Source organism: Camelus bactrianus, chromosome 1 (genome assembly GCF_048773025.1).
Source record: "Camelus bactrianus isolate YW-2024 breed Bactrian camel chromosome 1, ASM4877302v1, whole genome shotgun sequence".
NCBI lineage: Eukaryota > Metazoa > Chordata > Mammalia > Artiodactyla > Camelidae > Camelus > Camelus bactrianus.
The window spans coordinates 52019613-52046655 of NC_133539.1; the positions used below are offsets into that span (position 1 = coordinate 52019613).

The 27043-nt window shown below is 35.4% G+C and overlaps 1 protein-coding gene across 21 annotated transcripts in view; it reads right to left on the reverse strand.

Annotated features, from left to right (window-relative positions):
* ZBTB20 (zinc finger and BTB domain containing 20) overlaps positions 1 to 27043 on the reverse strand; it is a 758521-nt gene that overhangs the window by 381569 nt on the left and 349909 nt on the right. For 2 of the 21 annotated variants that reach the window (XM_045507270.2, XM_045507293.2), the window contains exon 1: positions 25560 to 25882. The exons of the other annotated variants lie outside the window; for them this stretch is intronic. The gene's annotated coding sequence lies outside the window, so the exon portion shown is untranslated. Of the gene's footprint in view, positions 1 to 25559; positions 25883 to 27043 lie in introns of those variants that run through there. 21 annotated transcript variants of the gene reach the window in all.

The following is a 27043-nucleotide window of genomic DNA, read 5'->3' on the forward strand; positions in this document are numbered from 1 at the left end:
GTTAAATAAGGTCACAAGGGTGGTGTTCTAATCCAATAGGACTGTTGTCCTTAGAAAAAGAGGAAGAGTCATACAGGATGAGTGCATGTAGAGAAAAGGCCATGTGAAGAGATATAGTGAGAAGGAAGTCATCTGCAGGCCAAGGAGAGAGGCCTCATGAGGAACCAACCCTGCCAACACCTTCATTCTGGACTTCCGGCCTCCAAAACCAAGAAACAAATTTCTGTTGTTTAAGCCACACAGTGTGTGATATTTTGTTAGAGCAACTGGAGGTTTTCACAACAACTTGCAAGGTAGAACTTGATTATATCTACTTTACAGGTACAGAAACAGATTGTGGGAGATTTGAGAAATGTCCTAAGAGACATAATGGGTAAGGGGCACAACCAAGATTTAACCTAAGTCTGTCCTCCACACCAATATTTTTTTCCCTCCTTGTCTGTGTTTTCTACCTTTGAGCACGTAAGGGTGTTTAAAAAGTTAGTTTTTATAATGACCTGAATATTTTATTTTTGTATGTTTCACCACTGGCTTGTGTTCTACTTGGAGTCACAGAAAACAATATAATTCATCTTCTTTGTGACAGTCCTGAACACACCAGAATATAGTTATCATATTCCTTCCTTGTGAATTTCCAAACAATCCCAGTTCCCTTCACGATTCCTCATATCATATGTTTCATTTCCCTGCCATACTGGAAACTTACTCCTGAGAATGTTCCTATTTGTTCCGATTTCTTGTACTGGACTGTTAAGCCATATCTCCCCTGTATCATTCATAAGCAGTCTTTTGAAAATATAAAGACAAAATTTTGCATTTATCCATTTAAAAATTTTTATCTGGTTAGATGTAGCACATCATTCCAGTCCTTCATGATGTGTTTGGAACTTGACTGCTTCATCCAACAACTTTCCTATATATTCAAATTCATGTCATCTGCAACTCTGATGAACAAGAGTTCATACAAGTCATTAAAAAAAATGGTGGTCAAGATAAGGCTGAGGCTATTCCTGAAATATGCCATAGGAATTTCTTCCACTATAATACTGAGCTATTTGTTTGTAGCTAATAGTGTGGCCATTCAACCAGTTACTACTCTGTCTGTACTTAGATTAGTTACTAATCTATCTGTACATCTAACCCAGGCAAGATCAGATTGTATATTGTAGACATGCTTTCACTGAAGCCATTTTGGTTTCTAGCAAGCACCACTTCTTTCCAGAGATCATAAACCACTGTTTCATGCTTTATTGTTTTAATAATGCATTCTAGGCGTTTGCTCAGAACTAACATCAAGCTATTTGTCCTTATAAACTGCCTTCTTATATTTTCTAAAAATCAGAACATTTTTTATATCTATCTCCAATTGCCTAACATTTTTTTCTCTTCTCCTCAGATATGAATGGCAGTAACTGACCTTATTAACAAATCCACTTACTAGCTTCTGGCTCTCTAGCCCTATTTCTAGGCTCTCCTCTGTTTCCTTTTTTCCTGTGTCCTTCCAAGGAACAGAGTCTTTACGTGTAATCATGGACTGCATCCAGGGATGGTATGCTGGTCAGAGATGGGTCGGCAAACCAGAAGAGTAGAGAGGACTTAGGGGGCTGACCTCGGGCCTGGCTGTGCTGGAGGAGGAGAAGGGGCTATGGTTAGGTGTGGCTTTGCACTCATCCCTATGCATGCTCTGCCTAACCTATTTTTCACTTCTGGCTGTGCACCTAGACAGAGTTACATCCTTTTTCTATTCACTTCAGATGATTTTCTTTGCCAAAGATTCAAGACATCTTTGTATTTTTCAGTCTTTAACTGAGAAGTTATGTTGTGATATATCATGCTTTTATTTTCTCAAGAAGAATTTCTCTGAGGCAGGCTGGTCCCCTGACCTTTACCTAATCAAGAAAAGTTGTTTGGGGGATGGGAGATGGGGAAGCAGGCTGGACTTTAAATGCCCAAATCAGTTCTAACAAAAACACTGAGATTCAGGTGCCTGAGGTTAGAAATACTGGAGGGAATTCAATTACACTAATTAATATTTAAGAAGGGCTAGAGATCACATGCTGAATGTGGGAAACTAGGCCAGTCAGACATGAGCATATGGGGAGGGCAAGATCAACCGATAAAAGTAACAAACAAATCATACATAAATGCTCCAACAGGAATGAAAAAGAATATAAAGTAAATGTTCCAAATGACACTGAAGAGGAGGTAAAGTAAATGGTCTACCAGACATAAAAGTGAAATGTTCTAACGCATACAAGACATTTTATTGGTTTTATATAAACACATATATTATAAAAATGATTTTTTCCAAATAAGTTAGTAGGACATGTTTCTCATTTATAAAAACAGACTTAGTTTGGGATCTGTGGATTCAGAAAATATTATATTGGCTTTCATTTCCTGACTGGCTCATCGAGTTGTAGGCTCAGTAAGGCTTGACTTTCATAACAGATAGTTCCCTAATGGCCAGGCCTGCCTGGACACTCAAAACCAGAGGAGTATTCTAGGTTCTACACAAGCTTTTCTAGTTCTGGCTCTGATGTAATTTGGTTGGTACCACATTCTCCCATGAACTTGATTTTTTGTTCCTGGCCCAGTCAATTCTGATTTTTGGTCACTCTTTTGTACACTTCAAAGCTTTCTAGAGCAGGCACTAATGGTGCCAGAATTACCTAGCTTCTACCATGTAAATGATTCTTTTTCTTCTGTTCTAGCACTTACCTACCCTTCCCACGCCTTCTCCACTTCTAAGCCCTCTCTCTCTCCTTCCTCTTGCTCTAGTTAATCAGAAGGTTATGCCCCGAACCTTGTACTACTACTCTGTCAATCTTATTCTTTCAAAGCGCCACACTCTGGAAGCCACTATTTATCAGTGTACAGCCCTGTCTTGGGAACTTCGAAAACTGGAAGCCCAGAGGACTCACTGGATTGCTTTTACTATCAATACATCATGCAGAAGCAGAAGTAGGAACATAGAGTAGTAGACGGGAGGAGAACTGAGACTAAGATTTGGATTCCTTTTCCAAATTCTCTAGTGTACATAGACAGTAACTAAATGACTTTGGCCAAACGCTATGTCTACGCACAGTGTGTAGATGTTAGGCTCTTGGAGAGAACAACACAAAAAGACGAGATTCTTGCTCTTCAGGAGTTAACCTCCATTTGAAGAAATTATTAAAAAAGTAACCAAAAAACCCTAACACTCACAAAATAAAGCATTTCCAAAGGGTCAAATTGTCCTTAAATAATAGAGGGACAGAGAGAGAGAGAAAAAGTTACTTCCTAAATATTTGAAGCAAATTAGTGGTTTTCAAACTATGCTTCATGGTTCTCAAGCTTACAAAGAGATAATTGAGCAATTAAATATTTAATTTAAATGTGAATTAAAAATACATATTTGAATCAATGTACAATTGTGATAAAAATAACATGCAAATTTAAATGTATTATATAAATTTTTAAAAGACTAATGTGATGTTACATTATATGTACAATAAATATATACAATAAGGTTAACTATTTTTCACACAGGGCTTAAATTAATGCTTTGTAATTGGAAGGTAAACTGTTTAAAAAAAAGAAAACAAAGCAAAAAAACTTGCTACTATATGCAACTAAACTGTGTCTCATGATTTTCTTAACACTGTATAGTACTCCATTCCTCATACAAAAATACACTGAATTCTTAAGCCAGTATAATAATCTAATTCCAAGTTGCCATTTCTTTTATATTTACCATTATATTCTTATTGATTGAGTCTATAATATTTAACATGATTAATAATTTGGACTTATAAAATGAGTTTATTTTAATAAAATGCTACTCTTATTATTTCACATGTAGAGATTCTAATGAAATTTATTTAGAAAAGAGGGTTCTGTTGTTTAAAGAAATAGGAAAAAAATCTCTGGATCAAATAATTTGTATAAACTCTCCAACTCAAGGCAGTATGATTCTCTTGCTTCTGGTTCCAGGCTGTTCAATTTCTGAATTTACTGACTTGCTGGCTCTGACCACTGTATACAGCAGATATATGGGGCCCAGACTAGATTTCATTGTGGCTACTATTCCTTCAACCTTAAGAAAGATGATGTTTTTACCCTGAGGAATAGATTACATATCATGAAACTATCACACATTGAAAGAGGTCACCTTATCTTAAATTTACCCAACACATAAAATTTATCAGATATTCTTAGAGTGCCAGTTATCAGAACTTAATATATTAGTTTAAAATTTAACCAGCAGTTGCCAAGAAATAACTTAATGGAAACGTCTCAAATTATCTAAGAATCAATGCTTAAATTCACTATGTAAAATGTGGACATTTATTCATTTATTTTACATTTACTCAAAATATATCATATCAAAATACTCCAGAATATTTTTCCTAACATCAATCAGCTGTTATCTATAGTTAAGAAAAAAGTGACTTCCCACTACTACTGAGAATGAAACTAGCAAATCTGAGGAAAGATTCATTTTCAAAACCTGAACTATGCTCTACTATGAAATGTTTCAAACTCTTATGACACTGAAGGAATAAGGCAAGAATAAACTGACTTGAGGTCTTTTGTAGGCTCTTATATAGAATAGTTAAACCAGACTTAGGCGCATATTTGTTTTTTAAAGGTTGTGACTTGAAAGGTACTACAGGACAAAGGTTAAGAGTGCACCTGAGTTTCTATTCTGGCTCCACATTCCCAGCTACGAGACCTTGAGCAAATCACTTACTATCTAAGCCTCAGTTTTCATTTTTGTTAAATGGAGGAAATAATAAGAATACTTCTCCTCATAGATTTGTAGTAAGAAATAAGTGAATAAATAAAATAATGAATGAAAGTTACTTGGCACATTCCTAGCACATGAGAAACTCTCAATAAATATTATTAACTCTAATTATTAAAATTGCTAAACATCTAAAAGCCAGTATTTTTCTTCTGGTTATTTTCTTCTATGACCTTATTTTACTCATAGTTTATTGACTATATGTTCTTCCCTTCTGGAATAATGTTCTGTTTAGATTTTTTCTTTTTTTCTAGAATGTTCTCTGACTCTTCACCTCCACTCCAATCATCAGATAGGATTGCAGGGCTTCATTTTGGTAGTTTTATACTTGCTTTTCTGTCACTGCTTGTGTTATTTTCTTGTTCCTACTCAGTGGTTTAAAAAGTAAAACTCAAGGAAGAACTAAACATTATGAGGAATTTATTGAGATGAATGGTTATCAAAATTGAGCAAAAAAGGATATTATTAAAAATAAATCACACTAAGGGAGAGCAGCTGATGACAGCAGCTGTGAAATGGCTGTGCATGGTGGGAATCAGTGAACCCCAAAGAAACAAAAGAAAAAATTATGGAAGGCCATGAAACTTACATGATTTACAAGGGAAGTCTAAACTTAATGAACAGCCTCTGAAGATTACAGGAGCTAGGAAAGTCATTTTTGGATGAATATTTGGACAAGACAGTAACACTAAAAGGACTGATGTTCTCTGATCAAATCAGAACTACTAATAAGAACAGAATGAGAAGATGAATGGAAATTTTTACTGTATTTGCTTTCTTCACTGCATAACCTGTGATGAGGGAAGGATATCCTTGTGTATATCCATATAGATGAGATGCCTAGAAAATCCTTGATAAGATGGCAATAGCAATAAGGATGGTATATTTTTAAGAGCCAAAGTTAGAAATTCATGGACAAGTTGAATAAAATTAAAATTCCATGTTGGCAGGCATTGGGGCAAAGAATTCTATGACACAAAAGTTTTTCTTAACTAGGACTCTAAGGCTTTAGTTGTTTGAAAATTATTTCATGTAGGCAACATAAGAACAAATAGTTGGTTTACTGCAAAGGTGCATGCAGATATATGGCTTTTCCCCTTGTACCTGGATATAGACCTCCCTCTCAACTTCCATAAGCACTAAACTTAGTTAAAAAGTAAAAATAAAGATACTGCAGAGGAAACTGAGATGGTAATATAACATCACGCCTGAGAGAATAAACTATTGAGACAAGATAAACAAAACCAACTGAGATGAGACAAGCAAGCTTAACACAAGTCAAGGAAGTTATATTGTTAAAATAAAAATACTACTAAACAGAACCAAACTTGCTATTCATAGGAATTCATGGGAATAGCAAGTGAAAAATTTTTCTCAGAATCTACATAGATGATTCCTATGAGATTACTACAAACATGGGTAATTTTTTTCAGCATTGCCTTTGTTTCCAAATGAAATTTTAAGACATTTCATGAAACAAATAAAACCTTATCAGAAATAAACCCTTAAAATTACTAAAAACAAAAGGCTAGCCTACTTAGGAAAAGAAAACTCAAGTCAGTCACAAATGGTGAGGTAACTCTGACTTAGGGAGACATAGTACAAAATATTTTCATTAAAGCCCCTGATATCTTCCCTTCTTGAGAAGAAGCTGCTCTACTCTGCTGAAAACCTATAAAGTTACAAACCAGTATTCAAAGAATATTCATTTGAAATATCCATTTAGGAAAAAACCCCACATTCATTCTCATATTAACATGAACGTATAAACTTCTAAAATCATCTTAAAAAGAGAAACATCACTCTTGTAATTAAGTGTTCTTGCTTTTTCCGATAGTGGGCATTTAGAAAATAACAATAATGCAGGAGCATAGAGTTGTAGTGAATCCAGTCACGAGGTCAGTATGAGAAGTTAATGTATGACTAAAATCAAGCTTTCCTTTCATGCTACTATTCTATAAATAACTTCTTTCTTTTGCCATGATTAAAATATCTTTTCATCAAATTTGAGATAAATGCACTAGATATGGTAAATATATTTCTGGCTTAAAATGACAACAATGTAAATTATACGATAAAGAATATATCATTGTCCCATCTGTATTTTGATAAAAACTCTTTTTAGGTGATATCATTTCATGTTAGGCTTTTTTGTGCTGCTTAATATTATAATTAATAATTCATATTTTTGTCTTTCCCCTCGCACTCTGACAATTTTTATTTTTAATCGGTGGGCATGTGCCAAATTGGTTTGTTATTTATTTATAATGTAAAATGACAAGGGAATTGAATATGTGGAATAAGATAGAGAGATTTTCTTTCATATGACAAAAAATTCTTAGTAATGGGGATATTTCTCGCTTACCCTTATGGACTCAAGGGTTTTGAGAGGTTAGATCAGACGGCACCTGCACCCCATAGGACAACATATGATGAATATATTAAATAGAATTGTACATTTATGTTTTTAAAATTCATTTTAGCTTTGTGATGACAGCTGGGCACAAGCATAAAAAGGGGACAAAAAAAATCAAAATTTGTAAGACTCCTTATTCTGATAGATCCTATAGTGCCAATTAAGTACAAATTCTGACCAAACAGATCTATTTGTATTCTTTCCTAAATGCTAAAACATGCAAATTTAGTAGAAGCAAACAGAAAATCTCAAGGATATGGAATTTCCACTGACACAGATAAAAAGTTCTGTCTGTAGTGCTTTATAGAGCATTAAATAACCCCTTCAATTCTGCCCATAACCAGAAACTACATAATCTGAAAGCTAGAGCATTGAACGGCTGTGACAGAAAATTCAGAGTGTGGTCTCACAAATGATAACAACCAAATCACCAAAGGAGCTGGTTAGAATCAAGAATCACAGGCCCATCCAAGAATTACCGTGGAATCAGAAACTGTCAGAATATGGCTCTGGAATCTGCACTGGAAGCCAGCTCCTGAAGGAGAATTAAGTTTGAGAGTAGTCTTACGGCAAACCCTGAGCTCCGCATTGTCAGACATGCTCTTTCAATTCATCCTTGCGTCAAACATTAGAAAATGCACGAGACACAACACAGTGGACCAAGCGATATGCTTCCTCAGAGATTCCAGTGTCTCCTGTTTCTTCTGTTAATTTAAAACCCATAGTCTACCATCGCTGCCTTGCTTAAGCTAGCCCCTTATCTCCAGCTCTACCTTTGCCGTCAACATGTACAGATTTTTTTCAGGCTTTCATATCACTCTATCAGTCTCGAACATTTGGAACAGAGAAACTTTTCCCAACAATTTGGTCCCAGTTCCCATTTACAACAATGCTTAATAGACTATATTTGTATATAACACTGAATATTTCTAAATAATGTTATGACCTTAATTGTTTTGATCACTATTAAAACATAATGGGTTGTAGGTTGAGCCAGAAGAGGAAGCTGGCACACAGTGGGGTTCAGTCCTTTAAGCTTAACTCATCAAGCAGCCAAGTATGAACTAGAGCACAGGCACTCCGGCACGAGACCTCCTGCCTTTCAACCTTCTTCTTAAGAGACCCTTCCCCTGCTTTAATGGAATATGCCCATTTTATGGGCCCTGTGTGTTAAAGCTATTTTCATCTATATTTATGTGTGCATGGTATTTACCTTTTAAAAATGGACTACAGAAAAACCTAATTTTATTGTGTCAGTATAAGATTATGCAATCTGGGGTGGTCTAGTTTAAAACAGCAATACTAATGATGCTAATGCAAGTCTTGTGAGGTACTGCTTCTGACCTGGTAATAGCTAGATTAAAAAAAAAAACTTACCATTTTGACTTTTCATCATTCATTTTAAGGTTTGGAGCTAGTGTTGGTATGAGAAAGAAAATATAACTGCTGTCATGTTGAATATGTATCAAAAAATTACTAATAGCCACGACTACTTGGTTAGCTGTACTTCACTATTTGAACATAACTATGGGAAGTGGTGTTCCAGAACCTTATTCATGACAACTGTCATATAATGAAAGGAAGCAGAAACTGTTAGCTTAAGTAAAACATTAACAAACTGATGAATTTTCAATAGAGCTCTGTCAGACCAGATTATCTGAAAAATGTGCCTCCCCCCAAACATATATCAAAATCTTCATATTTAAGTTTTTAGAGAAGGATAGAACAGATTTATTTTTTAAAAAACATTTTACTTAAATGGCATTATAGAATCTTTCAGAAATGGGAGTTGATTTAAATTTCAGTTTTTTGATCCCCAGAGGTTAGAGAAGAGGGTGGACAGAGGAAGAAGAGAGGAGGTGAAGGGTGTGTGTGTGGAGGGGGGAAGGTGGGGGGAGGTGCCCACTTGTGTGAATTTAAGCACCATGGCTTTAATGAAGAAAAATTTCCTTATTCTGTGTTTATGTATCTGTGTGAAATAAGTACTGCTCTCTATAACAGGAGTTTATATAGGCTCTATTGTAACACCCTTTGAGAATCTCTTTAAACATCAAAATGTATTTTTCCAAATAAAAACTTCCATGATTTAGTTTTATTAAAATCTAAATGAATGTTTCCATTGATTTGTCCAGAAGGGTCTGAGCAGAGTTGAGAGAGCAACTTTTTAAATGATAATTGGTAGCAATGTTTCCCGTCCATCAGACAGCAAGCTACAGAAATACAAAGCAATAGATATACACTTAGATAAAAATAATATTGTAGAGTCCAACTGCTATCTGAGAGGTGAGGACAGGCTGAGATGGACTCCTTGGCTTCCTTCTGTCCAAAAATTTTCTGTTTCCCTCTTTCCTATGGTTACCACCACGGAACATGTTAAAATCTCAGTAGGGACTCTGTTTCAACTTTTCCTTTCAAAACACAGTGAAAAAGCTTAATGGAAAAAAATGTCCTTCCTATCTCCATGCCAGGCACAGTGTAAGATCCACAAACTTAAAAGCCAGGCAAATAGTCTTTTATGTGCCCCAAAGCTCAGCAAATGACCTAGTGCTACAAAAATTCTCAAACAGGCATGTGACCTGACTAATGTGTGCTGTGAGATGAGTCAAGAAAAATGGAACCATCTGTACTTTTATTGGACAGTCAAATAATTTCTCTCTGTCCATCCAAAAACATAATTTGTATACTTTAAGGGAGATACAAGGGGAGTTTTTTCTTTAAAGGATCTAATTTTTATATTTCTTTAACTGAGAAATATAACCTAATAAACATAAATAGAGATAAATAAATGGGCTTAGAAAATCATGACTACCTTCAAAAATTGTTACTACTCATCTATGTACTAAGGCTTAAGATTTACAGGAAGAAATCAGGGAAAGGAAAAGGAATTAACAAGATGACATAATCTTCAAGAAGTGGGAAGTGGCTCCTCTGTGATGAGAACTACCAATGACTGAACTGCAAGAGTGGGTGATGGCAAAAAATAGCAATCAGCTGTCAGGCCATGTTCATTTTGTACATGTTACCAGAGCTTTGCCATTTGTTTCTTAAACCATATGTCAACCATATACTACCTCCATTACCCAATAAGGGAATTTCAGTGGATTTGTTCTATTTTACAAGTTTTGATGGAAAGGAGGACAGAGTAGTGACAGTTGGTAAAATATGGTAAAAAAAAAAAAAAAAAAAAAAAAAAAAAAGGTTGAGTCTTTCAAAGACAGTACCTAACAAAATATGTGTATTTAAGAAGTCAAAGGGCAAGATGGAACTGAGCAGGATACTATGAATAAGCTGACAGACATGCATTTGTAGAGAATCATAAGATACTGGTCCTCCATTTCAAAGACTAAAGTGCCCCCTTCTTTACGGATAAGGAAGCCAAAGTGCAATATAATAATAATAGCTAACATATAATATATCCAATATCATAAGGCAGAAACTATGTCAAACATTTAAAAATATTTCATTTAACTCAAAAATATCCCACAAGGCAATTATTATTTGCATTTTTATAGATGAGAAAACTAAAGCCGACAGAGATTAAATAACTTGTTCAAGTTGCACAGTAACTAAATAGAAGAGCCAATATGTGAACTAAGATCTTCTGATTTCAAAATCCAGGCTCTTAACCATGAGGCCAGTAGTTCTTAACCCAGACTGTACATTACAATAACTTGGGAAGCTTTTAAAACCTGCTGATGCTCAGACCTCACCCCCCAGGGGAATCCATCAGAATTTCTGAGCATGGGCCCCAGACGTGGGTGTTGGTATCCAAGCTCTCCTGGGTGATTATAAAGCACAGCCTGAGTTGCAAACCAGTGCACCATGCCGTTCTGCCTTCCATGAAGGTTGGTACACCTGTGCCAGGATGAGGTAGTACTGGAAACCTAGTGTCCTCAGTCTCCTTGCAGGGGCCTCTCCCCTACCCCACCATATACTCTTCGCTATGTTCCTTTGTCACGACTATCTGGAGAAGTAATATGCAAGTGGAAGTTATTACAAAGCATTGTCATAGCAGAATATGGTCACAAGTCCATGGAAGACTGTCCATCTCTATCTATAGGCCAAAACACAAGAAGACTCAAACTTATTACTCTCATCCCCAAAAGGGAAGCATAATACTGGTCTTAAAGCCCTTTATACCAAAGCTAATCACTAATATCTGGAAGGTCCTCCTCCTTTCCTTCCACAAATCCAGTAAAAGTGGCTACTAGGCCTAAGGGGAAAAGATCTAATCACCACTCCTTTACAATGCTATTTCACTCAGGATCTCAAGGCAACCAAAAGTCATTCCAAACATAAAAGTAATAGAAGTAAAAAGAAAATGTGTGTAGTAGAAAGATAGTGTCAGAAGTCCTAGGATTTTGTTGGTGTTCTGCCACTTTACTGCCATGACTTGAGGCCACTCTCAGCCTTGGTTTCCTTTTCTGTACTTAAGCTATATCTATCTCTCTTGATGCAGTGACTCCAAATGTGTGGTCCCATCAGTATCACTCAGGAACTTGTGAGAAATGCAAATTATCAGTCCCTATAACTAGACTCAGAGTCAGAAACTCTATGGGTGGGGCATAGCAATTTGTGTTTTTAACAAGCCCTCCAAGTGACTCTGATCATTTCCAGGTGATTCTGACGTATCTACTTCAAAGCTTTGTTGTTTAAGGTTAAAAGGAGACTGTGCATAAAATTGTTAGTTTTTATTACTATCTGCTTAAGTCAGAAATCTCAAATTCTCTGGCAGTAATATTTACAGAAATAATGTTATAGCCTACATTAGTTAGATTAATAACCTCATTTCTGAATTTCACTCTGAATGTGTAGATGAGGCACAAGTCAACCAGAGGTTATGCAATTAGTTTGGAGTCAAAGATAAAGCAAGGAGTAGAGCTGAGAAGGAAACCCCAGAATGAACTTGATTTTAATTCAATCAAACTGTTAAGGTACCAACCACGCACTTTCATCTATAATCACAATGAACCTTTTTATAAACAAGTCTCTATCTTTTAGCTTAAAAAAATATAACAGTAGCTCTTTGGATTTTAAAACAGATTGACTTCCATAATTCTGGGCTAAAGGCAGCTCAAGAAGCAATAAGAAATCACAAGCTTTCTACAGCTAGAAGGTGCAGTGGCCCAGACCTGTCTATATGTGAAGGGCAGACAGAATTCCCCTTGCTCACTTCACACTTCTGACTACTGCAATGGTGGAAACCATGATAAATGAAAATGAGTATCTAGTGGTTGAGTTTTCATTCTACTATATATTCTTCTGTAATATTACTATTTGGATACTATAAAACATAAACTGGGTTTCAGGAGACGCTTTGGAATGCGTTTTCCCCCCATCCTCCTGTCAGCTGCACTCTGTCTTTTTACTGTAATTTATCTGATATAGCTACTAAGACGCTTGATACTTTTACATGCGAGGATGCAGAAAAACAAAGAGCGAGGGAATGGGTTGTTAATGAAATTCTCTGATTGTAAAAAGCACTTTGGAATGATCAGGTGGTAAATAATAATAAGAGGAAATAACATAAAGTGCTTAGATGCTACAGCAATAGTCACTCTATAAATGCAGAAGACATCAGACATGAATGGAATTTGTATTTTATACAGCTTCTATGTGTGTATATAGAATATACAGTTGCTAATTTTACAATAATACTGGTAAAATATTGTTCAAAATACATCCTTACTATCTTATCACTTTAAAAGGCATCATATAGAAGCACCCATCTGTCCTAGTGAAATGGAGAATGCATGTCAAGAGGCTAAAGAAAGAGCCTCTTTCACATGAAAAAAGCCCAAATAAAAGGAGAGAATGAAGAAGAGAAAATAGTAATGCTGTTACAACAGCTTTGGAGACATGCACAAAGATGATCCTCGAGAAACATCAGGGACAAATAACTGTTAATGTGTGGCAGAGGAACTATAATGAAGATATATGATCACACACCAAAAATACAGACACAAGCTCTTTCTCTTGCTGGGCTATTTTTATGGTGGTAGTTGTTTTTAAATGAAAACAGGGAGAAGAGAATGAGAAGTATGGGGTTTTTTTGATTATTGCTATTGTTGCTGTTTAGTTTAGCTATATTGTTAAAAGAAATTCCGTATCAGGAAGAACACAACCTCAGTGCTTATCACAAATGTGCCTTCAATTTTCTTGTTATTTTCCCTTCGTAGTTGTTCTTAACACAATGCCCATTCATTAAGGTATGCTAAATCCTGGTCTATGGTGACTCTACTTTAAAAGAGATGGAGAAGATGCTAAGAGTGGAGATTCTCTTAGTTATATGGGAAGAGTCTGATTAGAATTCTGAGAAAGCAGAGACCTTAATAAAAAGATCACAAGCCAAACAATACAGAGCACTGAAGCCTGAATTAGCCAAAATACACAGTTCTCTCCCTTCCTTTGTCCTCTTCCTTTGTGGATCCCTGTGTCTCTAGGATATTTTCTGTCTTCAGTCATTTAAAAAGCACATCCAGCTATTTTGTAAAATATCTCAAATTTCCAACTTGGAAGAAGATAGCAACTTTCTCAGAGAAACTAACCCTATGTATTCACAAAACTTGCACTTATTTTTGGAATAGGGAAGTGGAGAGATAATTACCAACATAGGAAAGGAATAATAATAATATTAGTAATAATTACATTAATACCAATACTTTGGATTCTAGAGTATGTTTTATCACAAAATTTCACTTGTATTAAGGGAGACTTCAGGACAAGTTGATCATTAAGCCAAAATCAGACTCTCCAAAAAGTTGTAAATGCTCTCAGAACAAGCTTTAGTAACGAACAAATGCTGGGACTGTGGCATAAAATCATCTCCCTGTCCCTAGGTTCTAAAAGTTAACTATTAAACCATATGCTGTTCATCCTGATTTGGTTTACTCAATTCAAGAAACAAGGACACACTGATCAGACTGCCCTGGGCAGTTGAACACCTAGTGCAGGCTTTGTGAAGACAGTGTTCTTCCCACCAATGCTACCCAAAGGGCTTCTATTATCAGGCTATCAATTCTGTATTGCTGGTGAAGGATGGAAAGTATCTTCTTTTGAAGAACAAGTTCTTTTCTCTCTCTGGTTCTCTCTTCTGGTTCTGGTACACTCAACATTTTATGTGCTCAATCTCCTCCACATCTTCCCCCGCTCCCCACCCCGAACAATTCCCTTTTTTTTCCTACTCTAGTTAGTCTTTTAATTATTTACAGACTTGCTTGTCTGGACATTTCATTTTAGCAGAAGGTGGCTGATTTTTTTCAGCACCTTTTAGTGGAATGCAATTATAGATGCCTAGAGAGGGAACTGGTCTTAATGGTATTTTTAGGTTTCAAATGTGACAGAGATCTTTACCCTTTATTGATTTTATTCCCTGTGTACTGTCCACTTTATAGCTTGAAATGGCTACAGTGGTGTTTGAAAAACTGGTTGTTCGTCACTGTCCAACCCATTTTTTAAAACAGATTTTGAAAGCCTTGTTTTTACTCTCTGTCTTAAAGAAGGTTTTGTTTGGTTTCGTTTTCTTTGTGGAGTCATGCTGGCAGAGAAAAACAGTCTAGAACATTGCTTTTAAATGTGGTATGATTGAGATTATAACCATATTGAATCTCCATTCAAAATTTATTAGATTGAGCCATGTGTAGCTAAAAGGAAAGAGAGGTCATAAGTCTTTAAAATTTTTTCACAAATACTAACACCAAGGGATGCAAATGTTTAAATTCATCAAGTACAAAATGATATCCCACTATTGGAAAGATATTTTCTCATGTCCAAAATTCATTTTTGGGGTTTGAGGTGTTGGGACATTTATATGTGGGATATTCCTCCATATTTTTGATAGTGTCTGCGAATGTCTTAGTATCCATGTAATACTACATTTGTAAAAATGATACATTACAGATTAGAAACAGCATGACATGAAGATCACTTTCAATGCAACTAAGAATAAGGAAATTTTCCTATGTTAATCTGGGATTGTTCATTTTACTTATATTTCCAGGACTCTATGCTCCACAGGGAGAATAAAAGTTGAAGAACTCTGGGATAAAGAAAAAGGATGAAAATAGCCAATGATATTCAGATCTATTTTTTAAAAAAGCCAAAATTTCTTTGTTTAAAAAAACAGGATTTGGGGCTGAATTTTATGGTGATTTTTGATAAATTCACAACAAAACTTTCTGAATCTTCAAAAAGTGAAAGAGTAAAACATATACTCTAAATTTAGAGTAATAAATAATAGTGTAGACATATATTGAAATTGGCAACAGCCAGAATTTGAGAGAAGGAAATTGAACATTCATTGTGACTGGAGGAAGGGTGAGCATGAGAGATGCAGCCCAAGAAAAGCACTCATGACGTGTAATCCAAAACCCAGCATCATACAATGAAGTTTTTATATTTTTCTTTTCAGGGGAACATTTGAGGAAAGATTGTTCCAGGGTTCTTGTCAATTTTTCTTTTTTCTTTTTCTTTTCTTTTCTTTTTTTAGCTAAAATTTCACCCTAAATTCTAGCGAAATGGTCAAGAGTGCTCTTGGAGGTTTTGACCCAAATGAAGTAAGCGGTTGTAACAAAGTTATAAACTAAGCCAATCTACACTAACCCCCAAGTCTTGCTTAAAGCAAGGCATTGAGATTTGGACTCCAAACTGGCAAACTCAATGGTCCAGCTGCATAAAGGCAAATTGGAAAACCACATCTGAGTTCTACTCTGAAAAATAAAGCTTCTTGATCTTGGTAGGAGGGTATTCCTACCACTGCTTTACTGTATATGCAAATTGTAGCTAAATTACACATTCCATTTTTGGTAACCTTGAGGAAAAGACAATGTGCTATTTTGGGGGCATATATTTTCTAAACTGTAAACTGTAAAGCACTATGTAAAAGTACAGTGATTAATTAACATCTCATAAGAGAAACATATGGATTGATGATGAAATGGATTAAAAATGTATTAAGCATTTGCTTTGTAAAAGTACTAAATACTACTACTAATAATACTAATAATCATTCTTCAGAAATTTGATGGGAAAAATCTACAGAATATGTTTGCTGAGAATAATCATCAGTTTTTAATTTTGGGGAAGAAGACTAGGACAAGTCACAGGAGGATTTTGATGGGAAGTCTGAAACCCCTGATCTATGAACCACCCATTTTAAGCTCCAGTTTCTTCAGAACTAGTAATAACCTGTTTCCTGAAACCAAAGGGAGCAGTAAAAAGAGTTGCCTATACTCATGTGCTTCAGCCTCCTGGAGATCTATTAAATCTATAACCCAGGACTCATATTTCTATAAAAATGATAACACAGTAAAAGTAAAATCTCATCTTCGCTTTGTTTGCTTTGATGAAATTGGCTATGCCCCCAATTAAATTATACTACAAACTTCTTTCCTACTACCAATAATGTAAATATATAACCAGGCACAAGAATGTGGTAATGGATAAAGGATGAGTTTTAGAGTCTTAGAACCTTGGGTTTGTATCGTATTTCCACCCTTAACAAGTCATTTAACCTCTGGAGGTTAAAGTTTTTCCATCTATTAAGTGAAGATAACGGTACCTATCTCATAGGCTTGTTTTAAGAATTAAATGTAAAACTCTTGGTGCAGAGAGGTCATTCAATAAATGGCAGCCAAATCACTGCCTGCAGTAAAATCAAGATAAAACATATTTTGTCAGGACTGTTGCACTGTGAGGTAGGTCTGGTATCCAAGCTACAAAATCCATTAAACCAAAATAATTTGGTCATTTTAGCAATGCATTTTAGAGATATTTTTAAATGACATTTTCCCAAAGTCAAGCTAGCTTATGGTTATATGGAATTTCTGTATTTAAAAGGGAGCTTTATTCAATTTATAAAATAATGTTTCTACTCTTGTTCCCCAAATCAAGGATTATAAAAACCTTCCACCAAAGAGGATAAGAGTGACATTTAGAAAACCAAGTTTTTAAAAACTATAATAGGAAATGAATGTAAATTGTCAAGAGGACAGGAAGTACCCCAAGTCAAAGCAACACGGAGAAGAAATATGTCCTGCAGAAGAGGAGGGATGGAATGACACTTAAACACGAGAGAAACGGAGGAGTGAAGTGCAACACCAAGCCTTAGAAGCTGCAGGTTAAGAAGTGTTTGAAACTCTGACTCTAAGATGAGAGGTAAATTCAAGAATACATATCTGTGAGAAGAAATGCAGTGAGAGCAAAATTCCTAGGAACCAGGAAGCATTTAGGAATAAAATCTTTAAGTGGGATGCTCCAAGGTGGTGCTAGCTTCAGAAAATACAAATATTGATGGGTTAAATCAAGACTGAGAAAAATATAAAGCCAAATATGGGCAGCTCTGAGAGAAAAAATATAGGCAGCTTGGGACTCAACTGTCATCACAATTCATTTGTGTTTCGCATCCCACTGTTTGTGACATTAACAGAATTTCGAATTTAGCAATGAACTATTTTTGAATTGTGAATCTCTGCAGCCATTTTCCATATGTAGCTACCACTGAAACTAGCAATAATAGCCCTTTGATCTTTAAAAAACTTCCAATTAATACTATTCAAATCAGGGCTCACCTAAGAATTTCTCAAGTTAATTCACTTTTTTTATCATTTGAAGTGGAGTGTTATCCCTGCTGTTTATTTGCATAGAGTCCAAATTATTTGACTATTTTAGTAACAAATCCTTTGGTGGCTTTTGCTTTTATTGTCATTTTTCAAAAGATAAAGTTTTAGATTGTTGAATTCTATTTTCATTTAACTAAAATAAGACAGATCTTTTTATAAAGGCATTGAAAGGGGTAAAATTTACATGCATCGTTCCTATGGTGTGTCAAACATTAAGCAAGGTAATTTCAAATATTAGCATTTATTTAGTATTGGTATGCATATATTAATTCACATGAACCATATATATTTATATATATTCTATATATAATGAGCTTATATTCATATACACAGGGCTTTTCTGTCTTATTGTTATTATTGCCGTTGTTAACGGATATCATTTATTGAGTACCTATTACATTCCAAGAACTCTTCATGGCACTATGCACATATACCATGTAATGAAGCCATTTCTGCTCCATTTTCCCTTTGAGGACTTAGACATAAGAAATAATGAGTGCATGATAATATATTTTGTAAATGGTAGAGGTGATAACCAAATACATGGCTGTGCAACCACAAAGTCGACATTCTTTTCACAATATAGTTCAGCCTTTCGTGCTGAGGCAAGCCTACTGTTTTAAAAGTTAACAAAATGTGTTGTTAAGATTCCATACAACCGTTTTTCTTAATATACTGTTATTCCATTGTGCCATCATTCTCTTAAAATTATTCAAACTTCTACAGAACATCTACACTGATGTTCACATGCTTTTCCTCATAAAACGTAAATCAGTTCAAAAAGACTAATTAAGCACCTACTATGTGGCACCACTAACCTTGATAACTTTGTTCACTGTTGTGTTAAGATACAAATCTTGACAACGTACAATCCTTTCTTTCCTGAAGATGCCTTTTTGGGTAAAATTATATTTCTAATCTCCTTTAGTCACTGATAATATAAAAAAATAGCACTATGCGAAAAACATTAGGGCTTTGGATTTGAAAGTTCCTTTTAATAAAACAAACCTAGTTAGCCACAAATTGTTGAAACAAAATCTGTAACATGAAGGGCATTTAAGGCAGATTTAAACAGCATTTCTACCTAGAAACAGAAAATTAGTCTGCATAATGTCATTTATCTACTGAGCTAGATTATATTATAATTTTCAGCTATAAACCCAGATTCTTCATGTGTGTGGCAAAGATATCTCTGGCCCACCCTTAGTAGGAAGTGTGTTTTGACTTGTTTTGTCAGTAGTGACATAGTGACAATGGAGTTGCACTGGACAAAATATGTTTTCGGCAAGTTTCCTTGGTAATGAAAATGTGTATAATAATAATAATAATAATCAGCATCAGCATCATAATAATGATAGCACTTGATACTACACTATGTGCCAAGTACTGTGATTAGCACTTTACATGCATTATCTTACTTATTGCTCAAAATATCTCATGTGGTGTGTACTGTTAATAATCCAGTTTAACAGATAAGGACACTGAGACATGGAGAGGCCAAATAACTTGCCTAGGATCACGCAGATAGAGAAGAAGCAGAGCCAATGAGTCCAACTCTCAGACCTACACGAAGTGGGGATGACAGCAGGTGCTATGATGTCTGTTCAAGAGAATACTGCATATGTGCTATTCTGTCTGCATCAACTAGAGCTGGGACTCAGATGCTTTGTGGGCCCAAATCTGAGGACAGCTAACAGGAGTTAAAATTTCAGTTGCTTCTATTCATATTGCCTGCTAATTAAAATGTTCCCTTCTGAGAAGACAGTGGCTGGCTGGCATGACCCTAGAACATAATACATGCTCAAAAAAGTATATTATGAATGTTAACAATGGTTTCTCAAGTACTGAATGAACCAGTGATTTCCACTCCCCACCGCCCCCTTAAAAAAAAATAGGTTGTCCTACTGTCTAAAATATTTTCACCGTGAGCACATATTACTTAGGTGAGCAGGTGAAAAAATTGGAACTTTCTTTTTGTTTTGCTTTAATCTTACGTTGTTAGTCTCAGTTAAAAATGTGACCCCTCTGGGAAACTTTTCCTGTTGCCTATGCTCAGATCTAATCTAGGGTAGTACTCCTTACTCTGTCCTTCACAGAACCTTATCAAAGCCACATACTATTGTTCATTGTTTGTCTTCTCTACTTTATCCCTGGAAGATTGACCCTATAACGTATCTACCTCTTGCACCTCTGGGTATCCTGAACTCATTAAAAAACCAAAAACACAAAACCCAGAAAACACACACACACACACACACACACATACACATACACATACACGAACAAGCTAAAAGATGAAAAAGAATGATCTTGGCGTTGATTGTGCACACAGTTTGGTCCTTGCAGGTGGCTTATTTTCCCCCTTATGTTATGTGCAGGTCCCCATGAGAAAAGAGCTTCCCACAACAGGGAGAGTCCTGAACTGACTGGTCTGTTCCCCAAAGAAATTTATAAATGCATAAGAAATATATATATATTTATACACATACACATGCACACATTCATACATACATCCATATTATGAAATAATATGAATGCATTTGGAAGTCATGGAGAATGCAATAGGCAATGTCTCAAAAACAAAGCATATTATTTTTGTTTATATTACTTCACATTTTATATTTAGTAATTTTATTCCCTTTCTATCCTAATACATTATGTACTCTAATACATATTTCATGTAAGTGAAACTTTATTCACCATTTTACCCCTAGTTCCTAGAGGAAAGCATGGCACTAAACACACAATAAATATATGTTGAAAAGAAGGGAAGGAAAGGGAAAACAGACACAGAAGCTCTCACAATATTTCTCATATTTCTCTGGAAATAATAAAGGGGGTGGGTGTCTCCAGTACTTTTCCAGGAAAACACGAGTCATCAGTGAAGTTGCAAGCTCTCCTCCTGTTCCTCAGACCAGCTACCAAATTCTTTTTTGCCCAAAATGTCTCTTCTAGCCTGTTGATACCCCATTTCTGGCACTGCTGAGACTTTGGAGCAGGGTCTTAGGCAGAAGCAGCGCAAGCCCCTGCCAACTAGGGAGGCTGCTGCTATAGGTTCCAGCATTTCCTATAGGTCAGCTGAGGCCCCAGAGGGGCAGTGGAAAAAGACATGCGAGTCTTCGCAATGTCAGGTGCATTCACTTACACATGTCTTCTCCCCTCAAAAAGGATCCTGGTAACAAATCACTGAATGATGATGAGAGCAATGGAATAGAAGGCCCCCATGATATCTGCCATTCCAGGCCTGGGAGATATAGACTCCTGCTGAGGGGAAGAAGGAAGAATCGACAATGGTTTCTTACATTTTGCAGCTTCAAAATTGTAGCAGGGTCCTATTAAATGAAATTGCTATCAACAAGCATATACACATACTGATATAATACAATAGAAATCTTTAGTTTTACTCGACAGGAGAGTATGTGGTGATTCATACTTCTCCGAGTATGGAGAAGACAGTATCTTAGTAGTAATAAATTATTCCAGATTGTGAATTTTTTCAGACAATGGTTGGACTTGTCCTTTTTCATCTTTGTATCACCCAGACCCAACATACGACATAGCATATAGTATATCAACATATGGTGGCTAAAATATTAAAGAACATTTTTTGGCAATGGTGAGATATGGCTTGAAGGGTTCAAACAAACACAGAATTCTTTTCTGAGCTCAATCTTCCAGTTTTATGAGCGAGCAATCATCACTTATTATTGTTTTGGTCAGTGTTAATATAATAAGCCCTCACCAACTGCGGTGTGGAAATCTTACCATTTTATGCTCAGACCCTAAAATTTTAAAGCCATGATTTTGAAAGTGTGGTTTTCAAGCTTTAGTGCGCATAACTAACCTGGGTAGCTTCCTAAATTGCAGATCCCCAGACTCCATCCTCAGAGCTTCTAATTCAGTAATTCCGGAATGAGACCCAAGGATCTTCATTTTGACAGGCACCCTAGGTAATTCTGGTACAGGTGGTCCTTGGGCTACTTACTATGGCTTGGGTTACAAAGGCAATGTGAAAAGAAGCCTTTATGCTTCACCTTTTCAATATGGAGAAAAGACTGGCCTATTCAATGCAACTTAACCATCAAAACTACCTGCGAAAAGACCAGGCAGTTTGCTAAGACTTTTGAAAATGAACCAAGGGAGGACATAAGGGCAAGAAACATTAAATTTCAAGCCAGAAAGGATTCTTTTCTAAAACTTGACAAAGACTGACCATGTGCTTAAAGTAAAAGTAGAAGATGAAAGGCAGCAATGGTTCATTAACAATTTTAGAGAGGCAATGTTGATTCAAGAGGTTTATTTGATAAAATATGTTTTAATGGCTATTATAAAAGTGGACGCCTTCTAAATCTTTTATTTACCATTAAACTACACACGTGTGTGTATATATATATTTATATAAAATAATTTTAGAAATGTCCTCCTCAAGTCCCTGCTTTCCAGGATCGTGGTCAGCCAACATTATTGCACTAACTGTAGCCCACCCCAACCCCCCGCCCCGAGGAGCTGCCGCTGCTTCTCCCCCAGCCTCTCGGCCTCTGCAGCCTGTAACTGTTTCAGTGATTGTTGTCTCAGCACTGAGTTCTCTGAAAACTCAGTCTGATATTTTGCAAGAACTTTAGTAATAAATGAGAAAAATTATTTTACTATTCTTATGAATGCTGTAAATTGCATAACCTGTCATGATTTTCTCTTTGACTTAGCTGCATGAAAGTTCAAAGGCAAATATATAGCACTTCACCAAATGTAGTTTGTGTACCGACCTGACTCCATTTTTATATCCTTGCACTTGTTTATTGTTTTAATTTGTGTACCTTTCTTATCTACTTCTAATTTATTTATTCCACCATATTATCTATTTCTTTTTCTTTTTCAGCCATTTTAATTCCCTGTTTGGATCTAGGTGGCAGAAATAAATGAGAAAAACAAAACAACACAAAAAAGTGTGTGTGTGTGTGTATTTTATATATCTATCAAACTCACCTAAAGTATAAAATAAGAGTAAGCCTCCTGTAATAATGAAAATATTTTGTAGTCTTTGGGTTAATAGATTCATTTGATTATTTGCAGGATTGTAATTTAGGGAGGCATAAAATTAAAATACCACTATGAGAATATCCATATGAAATTGAACACAGGTATTTTCAGCACCAGATCATTAATTCTGATATCCTTCAGTTTGGAAAGCCAACTATAGCTGTGTCAAAATCTGCGTGTGCACTCTTTAGACTGTATAAAAAGAAAAACTCCTAAGCTTAATCAGCCTAACAAAGTGTATAATTCTAAAAATATTTTTTCTTTTAAAAATTGTATATGTATACATGTGATAATATATGTGCATATATTATTTACTTATATGTGTTTTACATACATATGTATGTATATATCTTAGAATCTTAAACCAAACACTTCAGTTCTTTGCCTCCATTATCATTTTCTCTTAATTAAATAATTTTCATTAAGCAACAAACAGTAGTAAGTCATCTCAACAATGAAACCTTATATTTCAGACTGGTTTTAGTCTATTTTCTGCATTTCCTCTGATAATGATCCAGGTAGTCTCAGACTGACTCTAGTAACAACTCAGGTAAGTTAGAGGAACTCTAATTGGACACTAGACATCCTAAAAATGATACTTTTCTTAATTTGTCCTTATATAACAACTTTGGGCTGAAATTATTATGTTTGGGACCCAAATAAGATTTTTGTTCTTGTATTAATTTCTGGATTTCATATCCTTTCAGATACCAAAGGAATATAGTACCACACTGGAATAACACCAAGTTACGCTCATTTTTCGCTCCCCCCACCCCAGCACAGACAACCAATAGCTGATTCATACTTGCATTACATCACTATTGGATTACAGAAGCACTCTTTAGTCTGACCTCCACATGTCTCCTGCAACTCATTTGTAGATAGTCCAGAAGCAAGCAGCTGGATTTCATTTTTCTTCCAGCGGTCACCATTTTATAATGTTTCTCCAATTCACTGTGAGTTTCACTATTGACAAGTCAATCCAAAACTCCAAAAGGCATTTAAGTGTAGTGAGTTAAATAAGAAAGAAAATATTACCATTAACTTGCTATAGATTCATGTCACTCAATTACACTTTACCATTCACTCCCCATACATCAAAAGGTGTAATGATACAGTTCTCCCACAGAAGACTAATGAAATACTTAGCAAAAGTAAGTGCTTACAAAACACGTTTTAAAAGAAAAGTGTTGTATTTTTTTTTTCAAATCTTGCATAGAACTCTAGTTCAATTTTTGAGCCTTTCCAAGTCCTCATAATTCTGTGGTATTCATAATAAAGCAGGCAGATGGTTTAGTCTCTGAACATATGCTTTAAATGCCCCCTTTGCTATTTCAAAATAATGGACCAAATTGTGCCCTCAAATAGTCATAAGAAACTTTAAGAACGCTGCCTCTTGAAATTTGAGGGCAGAATGTTATCCAGTGGGAATTAAACCTTTAAAAAATATATTTTCTAAATTTTCTTCTGAGCTCTGCTCAACATATTAAGAAAAACTATTTTTTAATAAAATAGGATATAGAAAGGAAAAATCCTAACCAGCACAATATTGCCAGGTTCAAGGAGTAGATTAGAAGGTGAAATATAAGTTTTATATATTTATATTTTAAAATTCTGACTCTCTAAAACCTTACGAGAGTCATCTGATTTAATTTTTGAGTGATTGCCAGACTTTCCATTTTTATTATTATTCCTATTATTATTCCTATCATGTAGATGTTTTATTGTTAAAGCACTTTGCAATTATTAATTAGTTAATTTAGTTTAAATTATATTTATGCCTTTGTTTTACATCCATGTTATTCATAGTTATTACAATCCTAAAATGCTATTTCACCAGCCAATTATTCTCATTTCGAAAACAGTTTGTTGTCGATGAAAGCACATTTTTCAGGTTTTCACAGAATATGAAATTCATCCTCAGTGGATGTTAGTATTTTGATAATGTTGTTCATGTAACTTATCTATATTTAGGAGAATATCTCTGTTTCTTAATGTCTACATTTTATACATAGAATGAGAGCCTTCATTTCTACACTTATTTTTTATGTATTTAAATTTGGTTATAAAAAAGTCTCTAAACTAGTCTCACTTATCTTAAAATGTCCACAAAACTCAGTAGTCTGACCAACACTTCAGACAAAAAGACCACACAATTGACAACAAGGACACTTTGCTTTTTACAGAAGCCTGAAGTTTAAGTAACTATTCAAGAATTGTTATGTCCCTTTAGAAATTCTGAACAAGGACTAGCTTGGTGCTAATGTAAAACAGAGTTTACTCCAAAAAATAAACGCAATAGTTGTACCCAAATGTGTTTGTGATACTGTTAAGATAGGTTATAATTAACAATATTGAGAATAACTGAAGAGCCTTAAATCAAGCGATAATTTTATACATATATCCACAAATATCTGAGCAAAGTTTATAACTACTGTTGGGGCAAAACATTAACATACTCTTCTGCTGATAAAAATCACAAAGTAACTGAGAAATCCTCCCTCCTTCTCATTTCTCTAACTTTCACAATAAATGCAGCACCGAAACTAAACTCTTAGTCAATGTAGAAATACGCCGAGCAGTATTCCAATAAACAACAAATTGATTTTAAAAAACCCCACCAGATTAATAATATCCCCAATCTTTCCCTTGCTTCCCCTTGTTCTTTCACTTTCCATGCACACACAATCACACTTACCTGCACAAGCCTGAAACATCAGTCTATGTAATTTTTTTGAAATGTACTCTGTACCGATGCATTTTTCTGTGTTTCTTTCTAACCCTCGGGAATGCTAAGAATTTAGGAAGACAGCCACAGCTTAAGAGAGCAATTATTTGCCAGTAAATACTCAATTTGCTTGTCCTGTGATTTTTCTTCTAACTTGCACATTCAATAATCCGTCCCTGACTGCGTCACCAGCACAAAAAGTCTTTTCTCCAAAGGAGAACACTTTCGCCAATCAACCTTCAGCCATGCCAGGGCACAGCTCGTCGGGGTGATTTGCTAGCTTTAATTAATAATTCCTCACGCTGGCCATTTTAACAAATAACACAGTGAGACTGGGACGCTAGATGGCTATGATTCAGGCCGATAAAACTACAGTGGAAAAGAGGTGGGGAGGGGTGTGTGGGGGGAATTCAGACGCCGTTTATAAACACCTCTAATCATACTCTTTCAGTTTACAATATAGAGGACATCTCAGCTGAATTACCATGTTATGTCCACCAATTTGTATTCAGATGGGAGCCATATGTTCCTTCACTTTATCTGCTAAGGCCTCCTCGGTGCCAACACAGTCATCGGGCAGACAACATTTACAAAAGAGGTCCCTAGCCTCCAGATTGCAAAAGTTTACTGCAGGGTGAAGTTGAGAAATCAGACATATACGGCACTTCTCAGTGAGCCTGTGTAACAGTCTAGAAACACAGAGGTAAGAATTATGAGTGTCAGATTTACTCTTACCCTGCCGTCTGATACTGGGCATTTCATTTCGTCTTTAAAAAAAAATCTTATACCTCACCCTCAAAACAGTTAACAATAATGCTGATTTGTTTATTCCACAAACATTTATTGAATCCCAACTATACGCCAAACACCATATTAAATGCTGAGAACTTTTTGAAAGTAAGACTTTTCCAGCTAATTGCCACAATCCATGTATTTATTATGTAACAAACAGATAATGTGCTTGAACAAAGCCACCAAACAGGTAGCTTGTGAGTAAAAATAAGGATTCATAACACTGTCTGTATGGTTCAGCCAAGCAATCAGTACTTGACAGTCCACCTGAGTCCACATGCAAAAGTGATGTTCAAAATAAAAACAAAGAATAAAAATAGATTAAAAATAAGTTTTTTCAAAGATTAGAAAATTTCCCTTAAAGCGACTTGGGTACTTAGAGGTATATCAGTCTGTTCATAGGCAGTTTTAAAAGGTTCACAAGCACTTGAAGAACATGCAAAGATATAGGAAATTTTACTTATGACCTTCTCCAGTGTGTTTATGTCTATGACTGCAAGTTCATTAATTTATTGGAGATTTACTTATTGAGCACTTACTCTATCCTAGGAACTGAATAATACTGAGTATCCAGAGATAAATAAAGCATAACCCTTGTCTTCAAGAAGCTCACAGTTTAGCCACCAGACTCTGAAAGGGAAAATCTAACCAGAATACTGTAA